The sequence below is a fragment of the Anser cygnoides genome, chromosome 1 (genome assembly GCF_040182565.1).
Source record: "Anser cygnoides isolate HZ-2024a breed goose chromosome 1, Taihu_goose_T2T_genome, whole genome shotgun sequence".
In the NCBI taxonomy this organism is placed as follows: Eukaryota; Metazoa; Chordata; class Aves; order Anseriformes; family Anatidae; genus Anser; species Anser cygnoides.
Genome location: NC_089873.1, coordinates 115,046,543 through 115,066,130, shown reverse-complemented (window position 1 = coordinate 115,066,130; position 19,588 = coordinate 115,046,543). Strand labels below are relative to the sequence as shown.

At 36.5% G+C, this 19,588-nt stretch overlaps 1 protein-coding gene across 3 annotated transcripts in view; it reads left to right on the top strand.

The window, feature by feature from the left end:
* Positions 1–19,588, top strand: part of HLCS (holocarboxylase synthetase) — a 126,824-nt gene that overhangs the window by 15,786 nt on the left and 91,450 nt on the right. The gene's annotated exons all lie outside the window — the stretch shown is intronic.

Below are 19,588 nucleotides of genomic sequence, written 5' to 3'. Positions count from 1 at the left end.
TTTGGAGAGCTTTGCATGTATATTACAAGTAAACAGGAGGCTTAATTTCTACTTCATCACTATTTTGTTACCTGATAATAGTAGCTTTGAATTTAACAATGAGGAACTTTCGTAGGGTTAACTATTTACTATACTTCTTAAGAATTTTTGTGCTTATTTACATACTTCTGCAATATCAAACCATAAGCTTGTGGTAAAGTACAGAAAGAACTGATTTATAAGACAGGATTTATTTTTACTTAAAAGCAGGTAGAAAGTGTGTTTCATCTTTTGTTCGCAGCCTATACAGAAAATTACGGAAAATGATAGGGCAGACCAAAACTGAAAGACCAGAGTGAATGGGAAAGGGTGTGTAATTAGACAATGAAGAGCTTTATTCCTGAGGATGTTCTGGTATTTGTTAGAAACAGAACAGTTCCTTATAATTCAAACAGTTAGCTGACTGTATAGTACTTTTCAGTTTGAGACACTGCTATGAAGAACTGTGAAGAACATATAAAGCAGTAACTTTAACTTATTTTTCCTTTTTTTTATTTATTTTTTGAATACAACTTCAAGCACAGGAGACCCATATTGTATTGATCTGAAGGGGTAAAGCAATAAGTGATTGAAAAGCAATATAGGCTACTCATGATCACCGAGGTGTTTGTTTTCCAGTGCATTTAGCACTGTTGCGTCTTACTCCTAGCATGCTTATCTGATTCCTGCTCCTTTTCTATGCCACCCTTACATTAGCACAGAAAAGAGATGTCTGTCTTTAGCTCCTCCTTGGATGCCTCTTTCCATCATATAGCCAAACATCCTTGTTTGGTTACAGTATCAATCAGTGAACAAAGGGACATACTACAGCTGAATGTTTTCATATGACTTGGATGGTGTTTGAGATTTAGATTGTACTTTCCAAACACAGTACAGGCTCATTAATCCTTAAACTGCCTGAAAGGTGGGTATGGTAGTCATTACGTTCCTTATAGATGGAAAAATATGTGATGTGTCACATTATTCATTGTGTGGCAGGCAGGTCAACAGCAGATCCAGACAAATTCATAATTGCATAAGCCAGTTCTTTTCCAGGTCTCTTCAATGAATTCCATTTGCCCCTATGAATCTGAATGAGTTCAGCTTCTCTTGAGTAGTCCTTCACAGTTGACGATTCCATCATTGTTTCCTGCCTCTTCCTTTCCCAGATCATGCTGGTGCACATTGATGTTTGGGTGCAGTTGCCTCTGAAGACCAATGCAAAAAAGGCATTGAGTACTTCAGCTTTTTCTGCATTGTCTGTTGCTAGGTTGTCTTCCCCGTATGTCAGTGCACCAGTGTTTTCCCTGAACAACTTTTGGGAACGTGCGAATCTGTGGTATCCCTTCTTGTTACCCCTACTGTCCAGCACTAAATTAACTCTTGGTGGGTATTTACCATCCTGAGTTTTGTCTGTAGATACCCAGATTATGTTTTTATATACTTCTCTTATTGCTTGTCCATGTTTCTACTGTGCACATGTTCTTTTTATGCGTTAGTTCATCAAAAAGCTCCCTGCTTAGCCAATCAGGTCTGGTCTTCCTGCATAGCAGAATGGTTCAGAATAGACAAGTTCTCTATAAGTTTACTTTACAGATCGGTTGTACAACCTGGGTACCCTTTCCTTTGTGGTTGTTTTCCAAGGAATCCTAATGAGCAATTCCTTAAATAAGCTGGAGTCCATTTTCCCGGGATGGAACTCTGCTGCTTACCTTTCCAGCCTTCCTCCAAGCCATCGATTCTCATGGTTGGTGCAGCCAGTGCTTCTGTCTGTGACCAGATTTAAAACAAGTTCTTCTCTGTCTGTCAGTGGTAAACTCAAAATAATCAGCTATCTGTTTGTGTGGCAGACAAAAACAAAACTAAAACTCAATCAACATTTCTGACTAATATTAAATACGCTGTATACAGAAGACTTGGAGGTTATCGATCTCATACTTTTTTTGTGCTTTTTCTCCTTCGTTCTTTGTTGTGAGTATTGATCTTTCCCATGCACTTGCAGTTTTCAAACAATCATACTGTGTTATAAAAAAGTTAGCTAATTCTGTCCAAACTTGCCATCTAGTGGCATATTACAGGTTGCAGGCCATTAAAGATATTTTTAAAGTGTATACTGTATAGTTAAATCTTATATCAAGATTGTGGAAAAACATTTTAAAAACAGTATTTTTTAAACTGTAGTTTTTCAGCACTCATATGTGTAGTCATTGTTTCAATGTTTTTCACTTTGGCTATGACATACTTCCTGAATATTGTATGAAGGGAAGTTGCCACTTGTGTGTATGAGCTACAGTTAATAATAAAGCGGTAGCATATTAAAATACGTAAGGAATATGTCATACTTGAGCTTTCTAGCAAGTTATTTATTTTTCTACATACATTCTGTTTTACATGTTTTCTAACTTTTCCTAGAGAGCAAGAAGATACCATGAAATCTATCTGGTAGGTGAATAATTTCAGAAATATGTAAATGAGTTTCAGATCACAGTGTATTTCATGAGTACTGGAAATGGAGATGAAGGAAACTGTCTTGCTAGCTTTATTATTCTTGAATTTCAATCTATTTATTGTCACTATTTGTAGAAAGAGCTTTCCCTGTACAAGTCTCTGGGATGTATCAGAGAGTACATCCTGAGAGATTAAGCAATTTACGTTCATTGAGAACAAAGGATTTTTGGATGATTTTCCACTCTGGAATAAGAAATGCCGTGATGAGTCAACTGATGATCAATCAATCCTAATGTCCTCTTAGCAGTTGCCAGTAGTGGATACTTAGGGGAAAACAGAAGAATGGCAAGTGTTCTTCTTTCTAAGAGCTGGCAGTTCATTGGCTTCCTGCCTGCCTTCCTGCCTGCCTTCCTTTCTGGAAGTCGCATCTGTACCACTATGTTTAAAAACCACTGGTAACACCTAACCTCGTCAGAGTTTTCTATTCATTTTAGAAACTATAAGCTCCTTTTTCTTATGTGTGAGAAATAATTGATTATGCTCTGCATTTTCTACTTCATTAAGAAAAAAATGTAGGTTTTTGTCCTTTTTAATTCTTTGAACTTAAAGTGCTAGTTTGCTTAGTTTTTTTTCTTTCTGTAGGCTTCAATTTGCAGTAGATCTGTTTCCTGTTCTGTGTGATTTCCTTGATTTGTCCTCCCCACTCCCTTTCTTCCTTTATCACTTCACAGCTTCCATCAGACAAATTTCCTGCTATGTTGTGAACTTTATATAAAATGTATTCAACTTTATTGAATGAGTAAGTATCTTCTCTTGTGTTTTCCTCAGCCTAAAATTCCTGAACAATCTATGTCTTTCTACATTATTATTGCAATGCTATTAATGGTCCCATCCATATTAGGCTAACTGTTACAAACTTGATTACGAATTAAGACTTAAAGTTCTTCTTGTCTGCTCTCTATGTCTTAGAAGGTACCTTTTGTAATAAAACTTTCATCTGCTTGTGAGGGGGAGAGGTTGGAATTATTGTTATTTTTCTCCCTAGGGTTTGTATATTGAAATTTAGTTTGTAGTTCATATGGTTATCAAACACCTTAAAATCAGTCTTATTACATAGATTTAAAAAAGCTATCCAAATATCAACAGAACTGCCATTAGCTTTCTGAAAAAAATGTCAAACTAGAAAATATAATTTATTCAATTCTTGTGTGTGTCACTTTTCAGGTAATCTGACTGCTGTGATTGATTTCCATATCTCAAGGATTATCAGTTTTATTCTTTTTTTCCTCTGTGTTTCTTTCATTTACATGGCTTTTTCCAAAAATGGCCAGAGGCTCTACCAGTCTGAGATTGAAATTCTGGTAACATTGTAGCTTTGAATTAAAGTAAAAGCTCTAATACTTGAATAATGGATGACATTGTCCATCTGTTTAGAGGTCTATATCTTAGCATGTGGAATTATGCTAGTCAAATCGTCAGCTAGTGCTGGCTGCTGTTGGTGTTGAATGATTTCTGTGACAGCGTGCACATTTTATTCCTGATCTCCTTTCTTGTAAATAGAGTACAGGGTAATGGGCCTGGAAAGTAACAGCACTTGAGGCAACTCTTTCATCACAAGATTTTTTGCACTAAGGCTTGCAAGTATGGTTTACTTCAGATACACACATATGGACATTTTTAAATTCAATTAACTAGGGAAAAAACATATTGATACTGTGCTACAGCAACAATGAAGGCAGTGTTTGAAGCAAAAGTAGTGTAGTATGAAAGGCAGGTTACTTGGTGGCTAAAAGTTCAGTTAAATCTGCACAAATTGCTGTTCTTAAAAGTCATTTTAATGAAAAGTATTGATATTGAAACACAGAACTTTTCGTTTCCTCTCTCCTTGATATGGTGTTAAGCAGACTGTAGACTTGTGCATTGCTGTAAAAAGAAAATTATATGTCACTGTGGTGCTGGGTGAAATCAAAGTGTTGAAACAAATGGTGATCAGTGTATGCCTGTTGTCTGGCACCCATATGTTCGGTGGCAGCTTCAAGCATAGAGATCTGATTTTTTCTGCAGCTTTGCCTTTAAACACTCAAATATTTACTCTTTCACATTGCCATCTTAAAGGATAATTTTTCAGACATAAAGGCTAGGATTGTATTTTATTGCTCTAAATTTCAGCATAACGTATTCTGGGTTTCACGGAAACTTGAAACAAGAATTCACTCCTTGAAGAATGAGAAAGATTTGTCAGAATAGTGATTATTTCCATTAGGAAGTACATTACTCCCATACATTTGCTCATATGAAGCTTTTTAAACTTGACTAGTAACTCAGGGTGTGTTATGCTGAGTGACTTTTTTCAGTATCTTCAAACGGATGGCAGCCAAACGATGAGATAGATATAATCAGTCTTCATTGGTTTGGCTGAGCTAGTAACCATCTTTTAAACAGTATGTTCTTCCAGAATAATAAATAGTCAATACAAGCACATTGCCTGAAGTTTGAAGTTGGGGATTTTAACTTTTGTTTACTGGAGACAGAGAGAATAATTTAACATCTCTTGAATTTCAAACCTTCTTTTAAAGGACACCTTCAGGTAGACAATGCCATGCTGAAAAGAATAACGCAAGACAAAGATGACTTTGTGTATCTGACTAACTCAGGTACTTCATAGCAGAACCACTTAGACCAATTTTACATCTTGGGCTGTAGTCTTAAGTTGTGATTCTGTGGTGCCATCGGCTGTTTTGAAATTCCAAGTCCATTATGTCAGCAAAGAGAGTATGAAGTTACTTTATCCTGAATAAATCTTTCTTTGAGGATGGGAAATTTGAACTCTTAGCTAACACTATAATGAACCTAGATTTCAGGGTACATTTTGGGACAATTGTTTCTGAAATATTTCCATATATGTCAGTACTTATTGTAGAACTTGAGATTCAACTGCAAAACTGCACAGTTTTATAAAAAAAAATCCAGTGCTAAAGTGAGGGATGGTTATGCTAAAATTCAAAATATTGATTTTGATTGTTATCCAATCTTTTTATTCACATCTAGAAAATAAGAAGCCTGCTTATTCTTTCCTACCATCCTTAAAGTGTAGCTTCATTACTGCCTTTTAGCCAGTAGGACAAAAACCAGGAGCCCTTTGAAAGTATTTATTCCAGAAAGGAAATTTGCTCCTTTCTTTAGTTCAGCAGTAATCTGAGAGATGAGAAAAACATTGAATGAAACACATGCTTTTGTGAGGTATCTGAAAGATCCTGCTGATCACTGATGAATAGTCTGTGTCCAAAGTATTTTACTTTTGTTAATGTATCATTTCAATTGATCAGTGAAATATTGCCAGATAACTTGGCAGTACATGAGAAACAAAACAAAAACAGACAAACAAAAAAAACCACCACCACCAACAAAAAACACACCAATAACGAAACCCTGTCATGTAGATGCGGCAGTGTAAATGCAGCTGTATCAGTGAAATGTCTATTTGCTGGAATAACTTATTCTTTTTGGGAAACTGCTTAGGCAAAACAGTGCATCTGGCAAACCATTTGCATCCTGACAGGTAGGTTTTTGTTTGTTTTCCTTTCTCAGGTGGCTTTCTGAAGAATTTATATGTGAAATTTAACACCAGGATTGATAACAGTACTATCAATTCAAACATACTTGTAACTTAACTTAATGTGTTTAATTTTTTTCTGTAATAAATTCAGTCAAAGTTATTTGTTGGCTTGCAAAATTTGAGTTACATGTGTATGGTGGGGGTGGGTTTGCTTTTGTTTGTTTTATATTCCTCCACTTATTCCTCAAATTAACTGTGTTTCTTTATAACAAACCCAAACTATTTCAGTGTTACTGTCATTCATTTAAAAACTGTGGGTATCAATATGAGATTCTAATAATAGTCCCCAATTCTGGTGTTGTTTTTATATGGTTCTGAACAGAATGACCCTCTAAGAGGGCTGTTTGGGACCCTCTCTTGCTTTGGCACTTCGGATCTCTGTTGGACAGAGGAATATAGGAAGCCATTCATCTGAAAACTAATTTTACCCTGACTGAGGCGTAAGCCTCTGCAAATTCCTGGTTTACAGAATCTTAGGATGGCTGAGGTGGGAAGGACCCCTGGAGGCCACCTGCTCCAAGCCCTGCCCAAGCAGGGCCACCCAGAGCAGGCTGCCCAGGGCCAGGCCCAGGCGGCTTTTGGAGATCCCCAAGGAGGAGCCCCCACAGCTCTCTGGGCAGCCTGTGCCAGGGCTCCTCACCCGCACAGCACAGAAGTGCTGCATGGTGCTCAGGGGGAGCCTCCTAGGTCTACTAATAAAGAAGTGAGAAGCTTGCCAGCTCCATTCTCTGCAGGTTCACCTTGGAAAAAAGCAAGTCTCGGAACTGCTTGGCATTTGTAGGGCTTTTTGGGCACCTTCCCCATGATAGTGCTGGGCATAGGACTCAAAGGCATGGTGGCATACATCGTAGAGGTTTAAGCTGGTATGGTTTTTACTTCATATTTGTGGATGGCTAAAAGAATGATTATGGTCAGTTACTGTGGCTCACCAAGCACAAGATAATGTCTTAATCTGCGGTAACTTGATAGCATAATTGTGAGGAGGGATGCTCTTCTGTTTTCTGTGCTTTCCCTCTCTAGCATACAGAAGGAGCGATGAACTGTGGGACTTGAAGACAGGTGTAGCACTAATGAGGAGAGGAGAAGGAAATCTGTGGATGGGAACCAAGGTACTGCTTCTTGTATCTCAGAGAACAGGAGATTTGTAAAACCTGTAATAAAGGAGTAAGATGGGCAGAGATGAAATAAGGACTTTGTGTCTTTCTCTATTTTCCTCTGTATTCTGTTATTCTGTATACCCGTAATTAGGATAGTTTCCTATTACAGATCAGCCAGTTCTTCAGTAAAATTTTTAAACTTCTGAGTTCCAACTATTCAGCAGAGAGAGAAAAACTTAAATGAAGTTGAGTTTCTACAGTAAACTTTGTGTCATACAGTCCAGGGCAGGATGCTTTTCAAAGCTAGTTGTATGCCAAGGCATTCTGTCAGTCTTTCCTGGCAATAAAGAGATGTTAGTGGGGTTCCCAGTCTTCTTAAACCTAGCTGTGACAGAAACACCCACCCTGTTCTTGTCACCTCCCTGCTGGCAGGCCAAGAAGTAGTAATGAGGCAGGAACTTGTGAGGGACTGAGAGTGTTGCTGTGACAGGAGGAAGGGGTTGTCACAGGGGAGGTGAGATAAAGGAGCTTGGGAATACAGTGGCAGAGTGATACTCTCTAAGTATAACAGCAGTAGGTAATTTTATGGGGTGCACCAATGACTTCAAGAGTAATGGGTAGCTTTAGATTTGCTGTCTGACACCTGTATTCTTCCCCACAGCTGAAAGAGGTGATGGGAGCATGACAAGGGAAGGGAAGCAGCATGCTACTGTCGCAGAAAGAACATCAGTGCTATGTTGGACTTCCTTCTTCCTCTCCTAACACCTAACAGCCCCACACAAATAAGGGAGGGGGACAGGGAAGGGGCAATGCTTTCCGAATTTTCAGGTCTCTGCTGCTGGCTGGTCTTTCCAGTGGCCTTTTCAGTCTCATTGTCTGGGAACAGGAGCAATCCTCTGTCTCCAGAGGTTGAAGAGAATGTATTTTCTTGGCTCTCCTCAGATGAAAAGAGCTTGTTTCAATCAGTGAGGGTTATTATACTGACATCTTGCCTTGAAAAGTTATTTTATTTTATGCTGAAAAATAAACTTTCACCTCTGCTGATGAGAAGCATTTAGCTGATGCTGTTGAGAAAGAGAGAGAAAGCATGGGAGGTGTCTGTTATGAAGGGGCGTTGGACAAAAAGACAACGAGGGGTACTACACTTAACCTCAGACACAATTACAAGAAACTGGGATTTCATGGCTCTGTTTAGACACTTCATTTTTAGCTAGTCTTAAAGTCCAAAAGACTAAGAAACTATAAATGTCTTTTTTTTTTTTTACTAACTTTTGAGACAAAATTTAAATATGCAATAGAAAGTCCTTTTCCTATTTGCAGACTAGTCAAGGCTTGAGTTCTTACTGATAACTGAGTTTGCTTCTGCTGGCTTCTGGAAGTGTCAGAAGGCTAAATTATTTCTCAATTACTTATTCACTCATACATGTTTTTTCAAGCTCAGTATGGATCTCTTTATTGAAAAAAGGCTGGCATACCGCGGGTATTTTCAGTGAATTCACTAGGGATCAGGCTGTCTAGCAGTGTGAGATTCCAGTATCGATCAGCATCCCTGCACAGCTGAGCTTTAGCAGTGTTGGCATTACATTAAAATCACCAGGAATCCATATTGCTCTGAAAACCTGGAAGCAGTTGAGGCTTTTTATGCAGCTTTTTGAGTGAGGGAAGGTACCTAACCGCTAGGGGTCACTTATTAGCTGGATTTAGGAAACTCATAGTAAAACCAAAAATATGGAAGGGATGGAAAATATTATTGCACATTGTGTTGTGTATAGACTTTCGTTAAAAATCTTTGTGTGTTTGTAGCAACTAGCCTGTATAGCATTCCCTCAATTTTCAAACTGCTTTGTAAATTTCACAAGATCAATGATAAGTAGTGTCAACATACTGTAAAACCTTTTCAATTAAAAAATCTTGATGAGAGACGAGGGGGACTCCAAACGTGGCACCAAGTAATTCCAGGTGGTTGCTTTCTAAAGCTATCCTTTGCCTTTCTGCGATTTATCTTCAGGGAATACTTACTATGTATTGCTTGGGAAAAAAAAAATGGCAAACATTCCCTTTATTTTATACTTCTCTAGTTAAAGGTGGGTTTTTTTCTTTTTTTTTCTTTTTTGGTCTTACATGATAGCAGCATGCATGCTGTTTATGTTAATCTACAGTGAATCACATTTGTAGGCACAAAATAGTGAATGGCATACAGTTTGTAAACAAGTTTTGATTATGTATTGAGTCAATAAATGGTTTGGCCGATCATTTGGAAATTGCGAGAAGCTTTGAGGAATGAAAGGAAATACCTTGTTTACAGCAGTATCCATAAAAGGGTTCTTTATGCTGCTGTAAGAACTGAAAGTTAGTGCTTTTGTACCAAGTAGCAGTTAATCGTATTGTACAACTAGTTCTGTTATGAAATTGTTGTGTGCTGGCATCTGAGCAAAGTACAACTTACTGAAGTCTATTCTGTCGTGTTTCAACAGCTGCTTCATTCAAGTCAATGTGCATGATACTTCACAACCATTTTCTTCAATAGGCGTGTACTTTTGGTGCTGTATAGAACGGGGAACAAAAGCCATCCAGAAATTATGATAATGTAATATATATTTAAAGATTTTGGAAGTGTTCATGTTTTCAGTTAACTTCTCATCCCTGAAGTTACAGAGAATAGCATTAAGGTTGAATACTCTTTCCTGAGCATAGGTCACTCAGCACACAGTGGTGCGAGCCAGTGCGTGAGGCTGAGTTTTCTTGGGTTTAGTTTATCTTTGAGTTTGCAATAAGAACCTAAATAAGATATGCTGAAATCTGCAGTGGCAGACTAATGCAAATTTGTGTTGGCTCTGTGTCTAGCACAGGCACACATTCTAACTTAATGTGAAGGCTGTAATTAAAGTGACTGGTTTTGGATTTTGTTTCAGCACTCTCAAGTTGTAACCGATAAACCTTTTGGAGTCAGAGTTCAGAGGGTGCTGCCTTTGAGCAGATGGGTGATTTTAGATAGCAAGAATCCAGAACTTGTGACAAACGCTCTGGAGATCCATGGCGATTTGGCATTGATTCGCTTACTATGACCTCACTGGTAAAGATCTGACAAAAGTGGAGTATTTCCAAACTTGAAAAACTTGGAGATTCTCTGACTGTCAGTGGGGCCTGTAGCTAATTTATGTAAGCGAGACTGGGAAAATGAGAACAGGCTTGGCATCAGCTGGAGTCCTGTGAGATGCTATCATGTTACCATTGCTCAGAAATGACGATACATTTCCACAATGAGAAATCATCATAATGGTTATCTAACAATTTAATTAGGGATTCTTTTGTATACTTACTTTTAAACAAATTATAGCTACATGACATAAGATTCTACATTTTAATTAAAGGGAAAAGTTTAAAAAGTATATAAGGAAGAGGAAATACAAGTCTATCCTTATATTGCTCTTCAAAAAAGACGAACTGCAAACTTTATCTGTTATTTAAACGGTGCATTTACCACATTGAGGTCTTCCAAGTATGTTTCTTTGACTCTTAACAATTATCTGAGTATCAGCTACCCAATACTGTTGTTGATACATTATGAAGAAGTTTGTTATCATCAGAAAAACATCATCCACAACACAAAGCTTTTTAGTTAAGTTTATTGAGCTGATATTTACTCTGGGAAATTAATATGGGGGTTTAATTAGGACTCAGTACAGAGTGGTGCTAGCCAGTTTTAATTGATTTAGAAGACATTCCAGTATTCTCAGAGTTTGCCGTACAGTTGTTTCAAGTGGAGAAGATGAAGCCTGCAAAAAATATTTCAAGTGTGACTTGTGTAAGTAGTTGATAGGAAGAGATTGACTTACAGATTCTGTTGTATTTATTTTTTGATGGTTCATTTTAAGAAATGATTTGAGGTTTCTGACATGTTGAGGAAATCCTGAAATTCCAGGTGCAGTGGGAATGGAATTTGGCATGTGACTATCTGGCTGATATTATGCAGTTCTTATAGTGAAAATCTGATTAAAGAACAGCTGCTAGCTTAAATCAGACATTTGGTCTACTTTCTGCTATAACTTTCCTATAAAAGCTTTTTTATTTGCATTTTAGTCAGTCTTCACAAGTGGAACATATTCCAAATTAGTAAATCACTGTACTTGGTTACTTGACAATTGTAGTGGTGACATTAAGTACAGAGGATTTATACAAGTATTGAAGCAAGATTTCACAAGTATTCAAAGCAATTAAGTAAAAAAAAAATCAGAATAAATCTTGTTCTCACGATACGTGTATTTTTTCTTCTGGCAGTAAAAGTATCCTCTTTAAAAATGCTGTGTAGCTAAGTTCCTCAGGCAAACCTGTATTCTTACAGTTAGATTATACAGAACTGTGCTTTATAGGATTGCACGATTTAATCCTAGTAATTTCAACCAATCACTGTTTTGTCTGTGCCAAAATTTCCATGTATAACAGAGAATCAATTGTGCTGACAATTTTGTACCTGTGTGGTACCAAGTCTATATACAATTACATCTTATTTTATTAGCCATACTGGCAACCTCAGGTTTCAGAAATTAAGCCAAGTCCTCTTCCTTTACCCCTTCGTTAATGATACAGTAGAAATGATGAAAATGACAAAGGCCTAGAGAAAAAAAACTGAGAAAAGTCGAGAAGTGAGCTATTTATCTAATGTTCAAATTGGAGCATGCTCTTTGACTGATGAGGATAAGAACTTTTTTGAGAGTGATAAACCTCAGGAGGAAGAGCTAGTTGATCTGCTTTGATACCGGATGAAAGGGAAAGCAACTCTGTGGCTTGATACCGGATGAAAGGGAAAGCACTGTGTGGGAGGAGAGGGGAATGGGGCAACAGCTGAAGAGGCAGAGGTAAGGAACAAGACTTGATCATGCAGAAAACAACTTGTATTGCTGCGTATTCTAGCATTCCCTACAGCTGCTAGTTACAATGCATGTCTAAAAAAATTGGCTATAAAATCTGTGCTGCTTCTGAATTGATTATTTCACTAGGATATAAGGTACAGGTCAGCATTCGATTTTTTTCACGTTGTTTTGTGGACAACTATTTTCCTTTTCTAGTGTGTATTGTGTCCCCATTGTATGGCAAATTGTATTGTTGAACTTAACAAATATTTTAAATACTAATTCAGAAAGCATTTCAAAATATCCTTAATTTGTAAAAACTGACTGCGTGTGCAATTAAAATAATTAATTCAAAGCCAAACCTTAGCAGGATCAGTGTTCAGGAAGCTAGTGCAGTCTGTCCCTGCTTGTTTTTTCCCTGCAATTTGGTGGTTGCCATATAAAGTTTACAGTTTTTGTACCTTTTGAGAATTAAGATTTGAAGGCAGAACAATAGATCATTTTATAACTCAAGTCTTCAGAAGCAGGTGCACAGACTGCAGAATCTCAAAACATTCATCAGACAATGTAGGTTTTTGCTGACCTTCTTCCTTTCAGTACAGCCTTTATAGAAAGTGAATACTATGTTTTAACTACTTCAGAGAAGCTAAATAAAAATAAGGTGATTTTTATTTGCTAAGATCCAAAAATGAAGATAAATGTTGGGATATAAAGTGTATTCCTGTGTAGTATGCGTTTCCTTTTTCCTGTTTTGTCCTGATACCTTTTTACATGTTACACCTACAATGAAACAACTGGTCATAATTTTTTTGTAAATTACTTAATAATGGATGATGTAGGTCATAACTTCAGTAGAAAACATGAGGTTAATCTTACTATAAATTTATTCGAAAGGAAGAACAACACTCAGTCAGGGAAAACATACCACCATCTCTTCCACTTTAAAGAACTGTACTTGGATGTTATCCACCTAATGTACAAAAACAACTTTTAGTAATCAAAAAACAATTTGAGCTGCTCATAATTTTAAGGTATAGAGAGAACTATTTTGTGGGAATGTGTCTCAGCATTTCCATGTAGTCAGAATCAACAAAAATAAATTCGAAGAGATATCCCTGAAATTTGTTTATTTGATAAGGAGAAATAATTGGGTTTTGCTGCATAATTTTCAAGATTAAAAACAAAAATCACATATGGCATGTTTTGTCTTTATGACTCATTATATGAAATAAGCAATTATCCATGCATTTTTCTGGTCTGGAAGATGTACGTATTTTCTTTCTGAAATGGGAGTTGTTAGTATTATGATTAGGTCATGCACCACAGCTACCTGACAGGAACAGCAGCTGCAGAGGTGGAAGTTATCTAATTAGTTTTCAATTTTTTGGACTGCATTTTAAATGTTGATTTATTATTTGCTTTTTCATTGCTATTGTATTGTATTACAGTAGCTCAAAGCAAATGCTTATTCCTGTCTTTCACTTATATAGAGAGGGGGTGGCCGAATCCCAAAGTTAACAAGCAGTATAAGCAGCAAATTACCATAAATATGCAGGCAGCTGTTTGAATTTGCTTCTTTTTTGTCGTTGTTGTTGATGGTGTGTTTTTGTTTGTTTGTTTTTAGGAATACCTAAAAACATTTAAAGTTCTACTTTTGTCTTTAGAATGCATCAGCAGTTGTTTCAAAGGAGTATGTTTGATAGCAGAAATACTTTGAACTGGCTATGAAAGATGATGTGACTTTCATGGGAGAATAATTCATTGGAGTTGAGGCATATGGAACATTTTTGGCTCAAAAATCCTTGTGATATAGATCGGTAGAAGAGATAATAACCTTATGCTTGTTGTGTTTGTTGTTTCTCTGTCTGCTGCTGGCAACTATTGGAGAAAAAGGTGCAGGTTTAAAGAGGCCTACTGTCTTGATCTGACTGCTGCTCTGTCCTTACAGTCACGTTATTTGAGCAGCAGCAGCAGCTTTTCACAAAAGCTGCCCCTTTCTGCACAGTCATTAGTTATTTTTTTCATTTGAAGGGGAAGTTCATCGGGTTTTGTAATTATGGGAAACTTTTCCTTCTAACCGTTTTAGCCATAGGCAATGTCTGAGAAGCAGCAATGTTTAATCTGGTATTTCAGTTAAATGATATGGATGAATAGCTAGCGACGATATGGATATGCTTTTGTTATCTCAGCAGAAACCAGTTCCTTTTGGAGTTGGGAGTGGACTTCAGTTTTCTCTAAATATTTTCAGGCTTTTTCTATCCTACACGATCCGCTCTGTCTAATGATGCTGTCCGTTTAGCAGTCCAGCAATAGCAAGTTAGACACTTTTGAACTGCAGTAAACTTTACAATAATTAGTGCTATCCTTATTGCTCCATACAAAACAATTTTCTGTTCAGAGAAGTCCCTTCCTCTTAGCAGCATATGTTAATCTACTGGTAGAATATTACTTTCACAACAACGGTCGCGTCCCTGATTTGAGTAATAATATTAGCTAGGCAAACTGAAAGTACACATCAGGCTTTAAACTATTAAATGATAATCACTTTGCTCAGTCTCTTGTTTCTCTGGCTGTTTGGTTCAAGGAACAGAGACCCAAATTGTCCCTGTTTAACGAAGGATAAATTAATCATTAGGTGTCACAGATTGAGTATACAGACTTTCTCTGTAGCTTGAGTTCATTAGCTTGTACGGAACTATTCTGGAAATACATTTAAATTTTTGTTTTTTTTTCAGTGGTTGAGGTAATTCCTGAAACTTTTTACTTTAGTGTGATTTGTTTTCAAAAGTTAACCATCTGGTTTGGGAATATTAATCAAGAGCCTTCAACAAAGGTGGTTCATATTTAATCAGTTAAAAGTTCATCTTTGGGGTGGATTTGTGCAGAGCTATTTTGTAGTCTTTCAAAGCTTTTACTTCATTCTGTCCAGGTTCTTGACTCAAGAGTATAGTCTGGGTAGGATGTTGTAGTCTTTGTAGTTATTTCTCTAAGATTCTTGCCCAGACCTTGGTTATTTTTCTTTTTAGTGTTACAACAGGGCTCTGAAGTTCAGCTTCTACCACTTGCCATGGTCGGCCAGAACGTCTGAAAGGCACAGTATGACCATATGCCCGGGGAGCTGGAAGTCTCCTTCATACACAGGTGGCTAAGCCAGAATGAAAACTTGCATTAAGCTGCATTGTTACCCTACTTTAAAAGCTTTCACCCCTTGTCAGAAGGTTTAAGCTTGTTACTGCACTGCAGTCACTAACCTTTCCAATAGGGTATATCACTGCTGATTCGCAACAAGCATTTACTGCTTATGTAGTTTTAACAAGACTTTTCGGAGAGTTATTTTTTGTTTATTATCTCACTGTCCTTCTCCCTCCCATCCCTCTGACCCTAATGGTATTTCCTTACCTGGGTTAATACAACATTTTAATGGGAAAAGTCTAAGAAATGAATTAATCTTGTTTTTCAGGTGTGCTATTCAGTGGGGTCCTAAGGCAACACAGAAGCATGCTTCTGTGCACTGTGATCAGTTTTTATTAAATGAGGTCTACCTAGGCTGCATTCTACGTGAAATGTTACCATTTCCGTTAATGAACATTAGTCTGCAAAATTTTATTTGGCAGATGGTGTCTTCCCTCAACTATTTTAACAGTGATAGAAAATAAATATTCATAAGAACAGAAACAGGTGGTTATCCTCAGAGACAAGTCAAGGGAATCAAAAGTCCTTCACAGTAAAGAATGTGCCACTGTCATAAATGCTCCTGGCTGCTTGTATTTGCTTCTGTTGACCATTTTACCTACACTGCCTCGCCTCTTTCTTGAATCTGTTTTTTTCTTTTTCTTTCTTGAATCTGTTTGCTTCTTTGAGCACCATGTTTCTGTAAGTCAAAACAAAAAACAAAACCAGAAAAACAAAAACCACAGTGTGTTTCAGTTACGAGTTCTGACTTCTGCCGTGCTGTCTAAAATACCATAAGTTCTGTGTGCCAGGTGGGTCTGTTGGAGTAGAGCTAGTGGTGTACATGACAATTAAAGTGAACTCAGCCCTGGAATGGCTGAAGGGTTTGTCATGTTAAATGCTCACCTTATCCCTGTAAGGGCTAAGTGTGATGTATGTCCACCTTTAAGTGACAAATTACATTTTGATGTTTTTTCCCCGTTTACCCCTGATAATTGCAGGAATGCTTTCAGATGGCTGCTGTCTGAGGAGGTTGGATCTGAAGTTAGTTCTTGAAGCTGCGTTTGTGTCAGGAACCTTATAGTTAAAGGAAGGTGTAGTATATGCTTTGCTTGCTATTTTGTTATTTTTCCTCTGAGGAAAAAAATTTCCTCTTTTGTTCTGAGCAACGTTGAAGAAAGCAGCAGAAGAAAATAAGTGTTAAATATGAAAGAGGGCTGCAAAAGGGAAAGAAGAATTATAACGTGGTTAAAAAAGCCAAAAAAACCCCAACATGCAGCCAGGATAACTGTAAAAGTAGTTTGTATTGATTTTTCAACTTAGCATATTTGGTAAGAAAAATGTATTAATTTATAAGATAAGTACTATAGAGGCTTTCTTGAGAGTTCTCAGTTTGATACCTAAATTTTATATTGCTATATATAGTTGTAAAGCATGAAGCGTAACTTTTATGTTAGACTCCACTGAATAAAAAGCATTGGTTTACTGGTTGTATTTTTGTTTGTTTTTGTTTTGAAGCAATCCCGTGCTATCATGCTAATGTTTTTTAGGACCCTGGATTAGGAGAATTCAGTTACAGTGAAAGTTAGTTGTAGTTATATTAATGCTGTTTTTCTCTCTTTGAGTATGTATATTATAAATAACATACTATGCACGTTCTTGCCATTATAACATATAATTCCCAAGAAAATCTACTTTTCTAGGTTGCTTCTTTTATCATATTTATTTATTTTTTTAGTTATAAACTGTTATGTCAACCTGAATAAGTTTTAGAAAGGGTTATAAAGCATATGATACATATTGAACGTTAGTTCTACAACTTCAGGGACATAATTGTATTGTAATCTCTGAGTTGTGGTACATGCAAAAATGTGCTGTGGTCTCACCCCAATATTTCGCAAACATTTCTCTAGCTCAAACCCCCTTGCAGTTTGACAGAACTGGGAGTTGCTGCTGAGGAGAGGCAAAAACTAGGTACAGAAGAAATTTTGTCATTCAGGTCTAATGCGTATTTGCAGTGCTGAGAAGAGAATCTTTGGCTCCTATGCCACTATTTCATATTCATGAACACTAAATTCAGTCACATTTTATATATATATAAATCTGTTGAAAGGCAAAACAAACCTGATGGAAAAATTTAAACTAAGAACTGTGTATTATCAGTGCTAAGAAAAAATATTTTCTTAGGCTTTATTTACTTAACTCATTCTACTACTAATTCCAAGATTTTCAGCAAACAATTTTATCCGCAGTTAGAAAAAACAAAGTTTTGGTACCAAATAAAAATACTATTATGTGATAGTTGTTTAACAGAGCCAGTTTTACCCGCTGAATATATTGCATCTAATTTATTGCCCTATTAGCTGAGAACAAAATTCTTCTGTATTTTTCTAGTCGATACTGAATACTTTTGAGAGCAATTTAAAATAAATGCATACAGCATTTAGGGTTAGATTTATACCTTAATTCATTCTTCTAAATGTGACTTAGGTCTTAAAAAAAAAAAAAAAAAAAAAAAAAAAAAACTTTTAGACTAATATGCATAATGTCATAATGTTCAGATTTTAGTGCAAAAGTGGAGTGTCTTTTCCCTTCTGCATAGTTTCTCTGTACTTATTTTTAGCATGGTTGCACGTATGCTCAATTTGCTATATACTTTTCTTCAAAAAGAAAACCACAACAGTTTTGTTACGAAGTAGGTGTCACAAAGAATTAAATGGTCAAAATGTAATTTATCACGCCTTTTTCTGGTAGGATAAATCAACACCTACTAGTCCTCTGATTTATCAGGCCTTTCATTGCAATGCTCGTTTTTGTGAAGTGTTATGTAGTGATGTTATGTCAAAGGTAGACCTTGTTCTTATTGATCCTTTACCCTCAAAGTCAGCTTTATGGTCTGTTGCAGCAAATGTACCCCAATTACTGTTATATTCTGAAACCAGTCTACGTTGCCTAGGTGGTCATATGCTATTTAATTTATGAGATGAAGAGCTACAAACTACTAAATTCGATTTTGCCCTATAATTTTTAGTATCTTTTAAAAGTGATCTTTAAAACTTTATTATGTGTGTTACAGAATTATGCAAAATATGAGGATCTTTTTATGCCTATATTCTTTGTTTCTCTTTTTTTTGTGTGTGTTCTTGTGCTTAAATGTAGTGAAATGCTAGCATACAATTACAATTTTGCTTGTCTTAAAACATGTTTAAGTCTAATCCTTTAGTGATTTTTGACAGAACTGTGGATTCTAGAAGAGGTTTTAACATCTGAATATGTGCTATTGCATTCAAAAATTTTCTAATAAGATTTGAAACCAACTTGGCAAGTGTTTGGTGAAGGATTTAACATCCAAGTATTCAGTATGTCATCATACTTCACTACCTGTATCTTAAAACTTCATTTCTTTTTGTAAAGCTGATACTGAACTTAAACCTGTTTTTTCAAGTTATGTGCATAACACGTCACTTTGTTGCATTTGTAATTTTCTAGGGGAATACTTATCTCATTGTTGCTGTTGTATATGAATAGTGAGCGAACTTATTGTTCAGTGTTAATAAATGTTAATAAAATATTTTAGAATGTTTTTGTTAAAATATTTTTTCAACCATAAAACACAGACTGAATTTTAAGTAACTTCTGTTTTTACTAGAAACCTTGCACAGGTCTCAAAATCAGCACAAGCCAGAGTAAATTAGTTCAACATTATAAAATACTGCTTCATGAAATTAAGAAGTTTTTGATTAAGTAGACTTTTGGCCTTTTGGAATGGAATATGGTTTCCTTTCATATGTAATGTGCTTTTTTCATATGCATGGCTTCAGTTTTTGTGATTTTTTTTTTTTTAAGATACACTTTCAGTTCTGGATGACATTTAGCCTTTGACCCAGCCACTTTCTTACAATAAACAGTTTGTTGATGAGAGCAGCTGCTGGGAAGATTGCTTCCAGACTGTTCTGTTGCAGCTGAGTAAGAAAAGCAAAAGCCAGGATGCACCTTACAGCGTCGCTCTGCTGCCCTCCTGGTTCCTCTGCTCCGTTCCCGTTTGTATTGAGGATAGGGCAATGGGCCTTCCGCAGCTAGTGCTGTCCTGCAGCTACACAGGCTGCTCCGTGGCAAGGGACCAGAAACGGTAGTACTTCGATATTGAAACCGAGGAATCGAAATAAATGGATTCTCCTGAGGACAAGATGTATTCACTGTTTTTTGTACCTCTAAGAAATTGTTCCATCCTTTAAAAAAATTTAAATACTTTTTAGCACTAAGAAAAAGTTGTCTTATTTCCTTGTTTTGTACATGTGAATGGTAGTACATGCCTTCTAGCAGCCCAATACCTAGGAGCAACACTGTTGAAAACAACAAATATTGAAGTAGAAAAACAATTTGACATG